General features: G+C 37.4%; 1 long non-coding RNA gene across 1 annotated transcript; it reads right to left on the bottom strand.

Moving 5' to 3' along the window:
• Window positions 1-5,186: 5,186 nt before the first annotated feature.
• On the bottom strand, window positions 5,187-8,972 carry LOC146705999 (uncharacterized). The gene is made up of 4 exons (XR_014921438.1): window positions 8,214-8,972; window positions 7,700-7,852; window positions 7,251-7,338; window positions 5,187-6,656 (listed from the first exon to the last, which is right to left on the bottom strand). It is a non-coding gene; the product is annotated as an uncharacterized LOC146705999 (long non-coding RNA).
• Window positions 8,973-9,377: the final 405 nt, after the last annotated feature.

The following is a 9,377-nucleotide window of genomic DNA, read 5'->3' as shown; positions in this document are numbered from 1 at the left end:
TAGTCCGGGAAATACGGTATTTTGGTTTTCATGTGACGTATGACCCTGAAGGTAAGCGCTCATGGACTAAAGTAAAACAGTATGTTGGATGTACCACGCAATGCTCAATTACATGGGTGGGAGCTAGCGTGTTAGCGCAGTTAGCTCGTTAATGTGTTGGCTGTCTAGCCCCATGCACGGGGCTATCAGGGGTAGCTCGTTAACGGAGATTTGCCGTGTTGTGGCGTTAAGGTCATTTTAACAAGATTAACCTGAAAGCACTAGTGGGAACACAACGAATATGACTGCACATTTACGCCGACATCATCCTAGTGCAAAGACAAAAACAACAAGCATGCTACTAACTTTAGCCGAGTCATTTAGACAGCTGTTAGCACAGGATTCGCCTTATGGGGACCTGATATGTTTAATATGCTGCTGAGAATATACCCCAGAAGAAGCGGATAGTATAGCTTTTATTTTGGAAAGAGACATTTCTCTGTAATAAACTCTCTTTTCCAAAGATGAGTGATTCCTCAATCAGATACAGGGCTTGCAAAATCGCTAGCCCGACGTCCTGGGGCTAGAGATTTTTCCAGTCGGGCTACCAAAATCTATCTCTTCCCTGCCCGTCGGGCTATTGTAGGAAGGAAAAATATATGTCAATGCTTTTGCATTCTTTCGGAAATGTAGCTGGGTAATTATGTCATTGGCATCGGTGAGCCACTGTCAATATGTGACATATTGAAATCGCGTTTGAATTTGCACTTGTTTTTTGCTTTCACTTTGCAATCGCGCGAACTGTGTATAGAGAGCCACAGCACTGATTGGTGAGTGATGATAATTTGTGCACCAATTCCTCTGACATTGTATTATTAATCGTTAGCTTACTATGCAAACATGACAAGTGAAATCTCCCGCAGCAAGCTTAAACATGTGAGAGGTTGATCGCGCAGAGAATCGCTGAGCTTATGTGAGTGCGTGTGTAAAAGCATTTCAGTTCTGCTGAGCCAAATAAGACAGGTCAGGGTGAAGAAGTGACAGCCAAAGAAAAGCTTACCACAAAACGGAAAAGTTATGACAAATCAGACTATAAGGCAAAAAGAAAGTGCAGCTTTATGGTTTCATGGACAAAATAATTTCTGTGGCTGCGATATGATGAGCTAAATAACCAGGGCTGCACATAAGTGGTCCGCAGGTGCGCATTCGCTGTCAAAATAAAAAACACGCACAAGGGTTAGGGTTAAATTTAAAAACTGTACTTTTGAGTTAAAATATATATTTATAATTTTAATAAATGACAAATTAAAAATGCATGAACATTTTTTTTGTATCGAAAAAATATCGAACCGTGACACCAAAGTATCGAACCGAACCGAACCGTGAATTTTGTGTATCGTTGCACCCCTAGTTTTTATTTAGATTTAAACATTGTATCCCAGATCTGACAGGAGGATGTTATAGTAATGGATTTTATATTAATGCCCCCTTTTCTGTGCATGGTTTAAGCTTACTCTAGTGGTACTTACACCTCTGACACTTGGCATTTTCAGTAAGAGTGGTCGATTCAATGTGGAGTGGAGTGAACACATTGGTTTTACTGAACTTGCATTTTTCCTTGGTTTTTTGAGATTTTTAACTTTGTTTTTGTTTTTTTAATTTCTGTAGACTCTTAAAATAAGTTTACAGATTGAACTTTGAAACCTATCTAACTTTGGAAGCCAATGTGTCTTTCTTCAGCTAGGGTTAAATTGGGATTTAGCAGGTCAGGGAACCCTGAGATAAAGTGTTGCAATGCAGCTTGGGAAAAAACATAGAAATAAGTCAGAATAATTTGTGTTGTGAGGTCCAGTTTTTGATGTTTCTTCATGTGAGGATGCGATCAGTTGATCTGTGCTTCTTCTGCTGTGAGATTCACTGCTCTTTGTGGATTTCACCGACTCAATTTGACAAGATCTGAGCAGATGTTTGTGAGTAACTGCTCATTACTCTTGTGAAGCGCTGGCGGGATGCTGAATTTCCACGACCACAGTTTTATTTACACCATGAGTGCATCACAGGGATAAGAAGGAAATATGTGGTGAGGGTGTAAGCAGAACCGTGGGATGTCATTATTTCCTTTTTACTCCATGCTGTCAGCTGGAAGCAACGCTAGGTGACAGCACATGAAAAATGAACTCATCCAACAGTTTCATGTAATCGTCCACAGATCAGATTTAAAGGCATATTTGATGAAGGTTCTGGAGTATCCACTTTAACCCCCAAGCATGAATAAACTCAAACACTTCTGGACATAAGTAAAAACCATGTGTGTGACTCATCTTTACACCATCTCGAAACCTCACTCTGTATTTCACTACAGGAAGTGTCTTCTGGCGTGACCAATTACCGAAGCTCCAATACCACCATGTCTGACATGAGGTCCCCTATAGTGCCACCCTCACCTTTGACATTTTAAAGCAAATTAATCTTTGTTCATTAAAAATAGACATATTTCCCATAACTACCTATTGTTCCTAAGATAACCATATGTCCTAACACTGCACTTAAATTTGGAAATTATTGGGATTTTTAAAGTAAAAGACTTACTTGCTGCTTCAGTAATTTCAGTGACTCACAATACTCACATGAATTACGTGCTGGGTAAAACAAAGACACTGATAAGAAATACTTTAAAAACACAGACAAAAAGCCACTAAAATAAGACCGGCAATTACCACCAGTCAAATTACACTCCTCTAAGAGTGAGAAATACAACAATCAGTTAAATCCACCCAAAGAGAGCGGGGATTAAAATGCAGTAAAAACATATCAATCTAACCCTAGGTCTGCTATTAGTCAGTTCCTTGAATAACACAAGCAGTTACAACAACAGACTAATAACTGTGCTTTGCCTGTCACATGCTCTGGAGAAATGCGAGTCGCAGTAGACGAGACAAGAAAAAAAGGAGTTTTGACACCTAAAACTAACACTTCAATCCAACAGAGTCGTGCTAAAGTGTTGCTGGGTAGATGTCAGGTCTGCTCATGTCAAGTCTGGGGAGCTAAGTGAGTCATTAGTGATAGATTCATTAGCTTGGGATCGAATTGGGGCACCTTGCCATTGTGGGCTTTTTAATTATTCATAAGGATGAGCTCAAAGGACTTAAACATAGATTTAAAGCTCTGACCTGGGCCTCTTTTTTCGTCCCAATGATCCTAATGATAAATGAAAAAACAGAACACAGCTGTTATGCACCTTTACAAAAAAGAACATATTTAATATGCGTGTTATTCTCCTTCCTTGTTTTTACTGCATATAAATGTTTTTATCTCTTCTTCCGTAACGTGGACGTACCTTAAGTGTATGAGTGTCTTCCATGATGACAGTGGGTACTCAAGCAGGAAAATCTTTGTCTTGCTGCTCCTACAAATCAGAATCACAGCCCTGTGGTCATTCATCAGCACGCTACAGAAAATTGATCATCACAAAAAAACTCAGATAAAAGAGTCTCAAAGAAAACAAAGGTTTAATCAGGGTGGCTGTTTGAACAGGGACTACACGCAGTTTAAAAACCTGATTCCTGATGGTCAATTAAACATCAGGGCTTTAATACACTAGGCTGTGGCCAGGAGGCTCTTATCTCACTTTCTGGTAGACAGACAACAGAGTAAATAATTAACTGGTTTCGATAGCTGTGGTAATTCAAGGCATTTAAATGCACCAGCATTACACGTTATACCATGGTAGGTAAAACATAAGCATACTTTAAAAACTACACATCACACTGGATCAATTTGTGCTTCTGCAGACCTAAATATTACTATTTTCCCCAGCAAACAAAATCCACAAATAAAATGAGTGGCAGGGAAATTTTGCCTTCAGTATTATTGTTTTTATACGGCTGGGTCAAGAAGAAACTGAACACAGGGCTCCAGATGTTGCTTGTTTGGTTACTGGTGGAGTTCCTGAGAAATAGAAGGTGAGGAAAGACATTTTGGCAAATTGTTGAAGTGGACTCGATCAAATCTGTAATTTACTTTCCATTAAAGTTTTAAATATAGGTCAATTACTGCAAAGTATGGTCTCTGTATTAATGGGATGGGACACTGAAGGTGAATAACACAAACATGTCACAAACTGTTCTTACAGTGAAACATTCCCTGTCGATTACTTACATTAAGACAGTTTTTAGTGTGGTACTGATAAATTTATGTGATGGTGAAGTGTCAATCATCCATGTCCACACAAATCACTGAACCTACAATATTGGCCATATTTTAGTGGAAAGTGCACACAGTGATCAATTTACAAATTGAGATTAAAGACACTGATTGTTAGGTGTGGCTGTGTGCAGATAGGAATAGGACCCAAGGTGCAGACTCCGGGGACAGTCGTGAACTCAAAAAGGCTTTAATTTGGTACTCAAAATATAACATAACTGAAAAAACTCAAAACAAACTTAAACTGGAGGAATGACAGAACTCAAAAAGGCTTTAACAGCTAGGAAACCGGTAGATCGCGACACGGACACAGAGAAACACAGGGCTTAAATACACAGGAGCAATCAGGGAATGAATAACAGGAGGGAAACACAGCTGGGGCAAATCAGAACTGACGAGACAAAAGGAAGCGTAAACTGAACACACTGAGATAAGACAGAGACCTTCAAAGTAAAACAGGAAACACATAACACATACTCACATGCAGGCACTACAGAGGGAACAGAGACGTGGGACCAGGGCAGACACAAACACTGACTGAACACGGGGATATAGGAACTAAGGATACACAGAGACGCGAACTAGACAAGGGGATACAGGTGATAGGGGAGACAGAGCAACTAAAGAAGACAGAGACATAAACCATAAGACAGAACTCAAAGAAACCAAAGACTAGAAAGTATAAATAATATAATAAACTCAAATACCCTGGGTCAACGACCCAGGCATCCTAACACTGATTTGTCTTGGAGATAGAGTAACTGTTTGCACGCCTCATTGAAGTCTCTGACGATTTTGTGCAGGATGGCCAATCAGTGACAATAAAACATAACTTTTATCCTGTACATTATAATAACCTGTGATTTGTGGTAAATTACTAACATTCTGATTTGTATGAGAACTTTCTAAAATTTTATATTCAAATATGCAAATGCGGTGTTTTTTAAGTACACTGAAAAAAATATGTTGTTGGATTTACTTAATTCAATGGTGGACATTTGTTGCACACAGATGTTTTGCTTTGGCAGCAACTTAAACAATTGAGTTAAATTAACACAATTTATTCATGTTCAATAAACCTGTGCAATTTGTGTTGATAAAATGTGACTTAAACATGTTTTGATGAAGTAATTTGAGCTCTTGAAATATTTTAATCCTTCACAATTTTCTCACTTTATCCCAACACGATTCAATAACTTTTACCCAATACTACTTGGTCACTTAAATACTACATGTTATCTTCAAATTACATTTTGCTATTATATTCTAGCATCAAATACACAATTTTCAAATGGAGGCCTTATAACAGATTGTATTGTTCTCTTCCAAGATGGTTGCTGGCATCCACCAGTAACCTTTAAAAACAACATGTCTAATTTCACTGCATTGACAGTAGGTAAAGAATTAAACTGACATTACTCCTCTACTGAATCTACATAAATCAACAGTTAAATAATGTCAGTTCTTCCGTGTTCTCTGGAATCAATCACAGCAAAGAAATTAGACTGTTTCTTTTGAAAAATGTTGGGAAAGAACAAATCAAAACATTCTATTTAAGGCCTCTGACATCAAGATTCAGTTAAACAACAATTATAACTAAACAATTTGAGGTAATGTTAGTTTCCATTAACATTAAATTAGGTTACTGAATTGGCAAACACCTTCCTATTAACATTACCCATTTTACCCCAATAACTAAAGAAATTAGCACCTGCAGGTCAAAACCTTTATTCAAGAGATGCAAAAATAACATTGATACAGTGACTGTCAAAAATTACAGCACTGATCATACTGTGACATCTTGGTTCAAAACAGCACACTTAGAAATATTCAACGTTCTTTACTTCAACTGAATGAAACTGAAAATACCATTTCACACGGCCCATATGGGATATTTAGACTGTATAACTGTTCATGCTACATCTCTTCACTAGTAAAAGAAAGAAAAAATACAAAGAGAAATTTAAAAATGCTGCCAAAATGCTGTACAGAGCAAAAGGAAAAACAAACAACAACAAAACGGCTCGTCCTCATGGCAGTTGCAGAGTATATAAAAATGAACCCTGCGATCTGTTCCTGGAATTGAGCTTCAAAAATGCAGCAGAACAAGTGTGAGATTTAAATGTCTTCTCACCTAGAGCTGGTCACCTCACATGCATAACAGTGAGCTTCGTTGCAGGAGCAGTTTTGTCTTAGTTGTGAGCTATTCTTGAGAGCTGAGTTGCATCCAACTCCATTACCACCCTTTGAATCACCTCAAAAGTGTAGCAGAGTTGTGATGGGTAACTCATCTTGAAGGAATAAAAAAGGTCCAAACAGCATGGCTACTGCAAAGGTCACGTTATCCAGATCTTGAAGAACTACTATACCCTCGATGATGATGCCAACATCAGAAAAGTCATTGCCTGGTGCATCCTCTGGAGACAGATGTTCATTGTGGTTTTCTCAATCCGTGCAGTGGCCTCAGTCAAGTCCTGGTTAAACACAAAACATTTCTTTAAGATTCCCTTTTAAACTCATCTCTTTTGAATCTACCAGTTCTAATGTTAGAGTAATTTAAACCAATGCAAGCAACATAGTAAATAGCTATAGCCAAAGAGTGGCCTGCCATGCTGCCATTCATGGTCTAACAGAGTTTCTAAGACAGAGTGGAAAAACATAATAATTTCAAATGCTTTACATTAGTTTTTGTTAGAAAGACACCGGCCCATCAGAAATCCAGGTTATGTCACTCAGAAGATGTTAGAATTTAGACTTTCCCCACAATTTGGTTAGCTGTTGGTCAGTTGGTCTTTTTTTTTTTTTTTTTCAAACAAAAGCTAATGTAAATACTGGTGGGATTTTCCTTTGTTCACTAGAATGACAAATTTAAAGTTTTTTCACACTGATGTGACCCCTAATATAGGGGGGTGGGGCCTCAAGGGGGGGCGGCCGAGTTCACTACTAGGCCTCATGTGAACTTCAAATTATTAAAGAGGACTACTGGTCCTAACCAGTCCAATGAGGATCAAGTGGATAACTAAATGCATTTTTAAATGTTGCAAAGCCACAATCTACTCATAAAACACCATGAACTCCTGCACTAAGATGTTGCAATTGTCTTTCACACAGATGCGGAGCACTTTGATGAGACTCCCTTCGAGCATTAATGTCATCCTAAAGTATTATAACAAAGAAAACAGAGATTTGTGAACTTTTCAGTAGCACAGAAGAAAATGATCCCAGACAAAAACTTAAACCAGTCAACATGCAACACCAGCATCTACAAAGAAATATCAAAAGTTCCTGTTTGACATCAACTTTATGGATATATAGTTTCCAGAACATTTATTTTTTTAAAAAGATAAATTTTTCTCAGTGGGCCAGTAAATGCATAACGAAAATTATGGCATCCTTTCGGTGGAATCAGTACTCACGGGTAATAGTTGACTGTTTCAATGGATGCAGCATAAAAATCTTTTACTGACCTAATGCAATACATATACACTTTGTAGTTAAAGAATTTTAAAGTTCTTACTGTCATCATGGCAGCTACATCCTTTAGCTTTGTGCCCTGTTCCCCCGATCACTTTGCAAACACTTTCAGCAGACTGTCAGAGAGAAACTCAGCTCCGTCAGAAACCTTGACTGTAAAGGCATGGTTGGGATGCACTGGAATGCTGCATTTCATCTAAAATGACACAAAATTATTTTGAAATAACAGCAGGCACTGTGCTTGGTTAATAATCAGTAATGTTTTGTTGAATAAAAACTGTGTTTCCAGATCTTATGGGATTAAAAAAATCCAAAGATGTTTGTTTCTGATTTGCAACCCAACAACCCACAAGTTACAACCTCATTTCAGTTCAAGTGTGCATTAATGCGAGTCCAGTAATCACCTTTCTGACAATACATACAGGTTAAACCTATGGCAGATTTTGGATTTCTCAGTTGTATTAATAGGGTGAGTATGCATGCACCTAATAATTATAAAAAACCTATTATAATTAAGTTACAGAAACCTTAAGCGAAAATAGTATATACTTTCTTACCATAACACCTTGAACCCACAATCCATCAGCTGACTCCTGGTGAAATGCAGAATAGAGGTCATCTCTCAATGTGCAGCAAAAAAAACAAAAACAAAAGGACAGCAGGTGAGGGCAGGAGGGGTAGGGATGTAAGCTAGCATAATGCCACTGATGATATTAGCTAAAGCTGTTCAATGTCCAAAATCTCACTAACACCACGGTGCAGTAAATACACAATGTAACTGAAGAGTCAGTTGGCAAATCTATTCACACAGAAAACCAAATTATGTTATGAGTGCCTCGTAATTAGGTTTAATGTGATATTACGGCTCTTGTGCCAAAGACAAATTCAAATGAAAAAGCGCCAATTCTTTGACAACAGATAAAACAGCAAATAAGCTAACGGCTCTTTTTTAGCATGTTACATGGCGACACTCTAGACGTTTAACTACATTTGGCTGAAATATGGTAAACATTAATTCAAAAAATCAAGACATACCAAAAACGTAGAGTTGGCTGCTCGACTTGACTGAGATGGATGCATTTTTTAAACCACGATCCAAAGCCCGCGAGATGAAATCACGCGTGGTTTCACGAGATTTAACGTTGCTATCTTATTGACTTACTTCACCTGAACATGATATGAACAATTTAATACACCCTTTCTGCATATCATGTAGTTTTTACACTATATAGTTACATTTATCTTTAAAACATGAGGCAATTGTGTTAAATACATGCAAGATGCTTACATAAATCCAAGAGATGGCCAGTCCCTTTTTTTCAGTGTATATATCAGTCTGCATTCTTGGTCAGACCTGAAATATAAACACTAGATGAATTAAATATTTTATCTTCTTGAACTATTAGAGCTCATTTTAGGAATATATGCTTAAATAATAAATCAGAACATACAGATCCAGAAAAAGAAGAATGATGTTTAATATATTAACAGAACACTGTAAAAAAATACTTGCATAAAAATAAACTGGAAAGTGATGGGTATAAATGCCACTAAAGTGGAAAAAACAAAATTAAAAAAACAGTTGTTTAATTGTAAAATTCCTTATGATTGGAGAATTTTTGTGTTAAAAAACAGACACCACCATTAAACTGACAGAGAACATTTTTTGTTTTGAATTACAAGGTTTGTGAAACTATATTTAACATGCTTGTAGAATTTGA

This window comes from Copadichromis virginalis, linkage group LG7 (genome assembly GCF_057382275.1).
Source record: "Copadichromis virginalis isolate Kocher_CV1m ecotype Utaka linkage group LG7, C_Virginalis_male_GT1.1, whole genome shotgun sequence".
Lineage (NCBI taxonomy): Eukaryota > Metazoa > Chordata > Actinopteri > Cichliformes > Cichlidae > Copadichromis > Copadichromis virginalis.
This window is presented reverse-complemented; position numbering and strand designations above follow the sequence as displayed.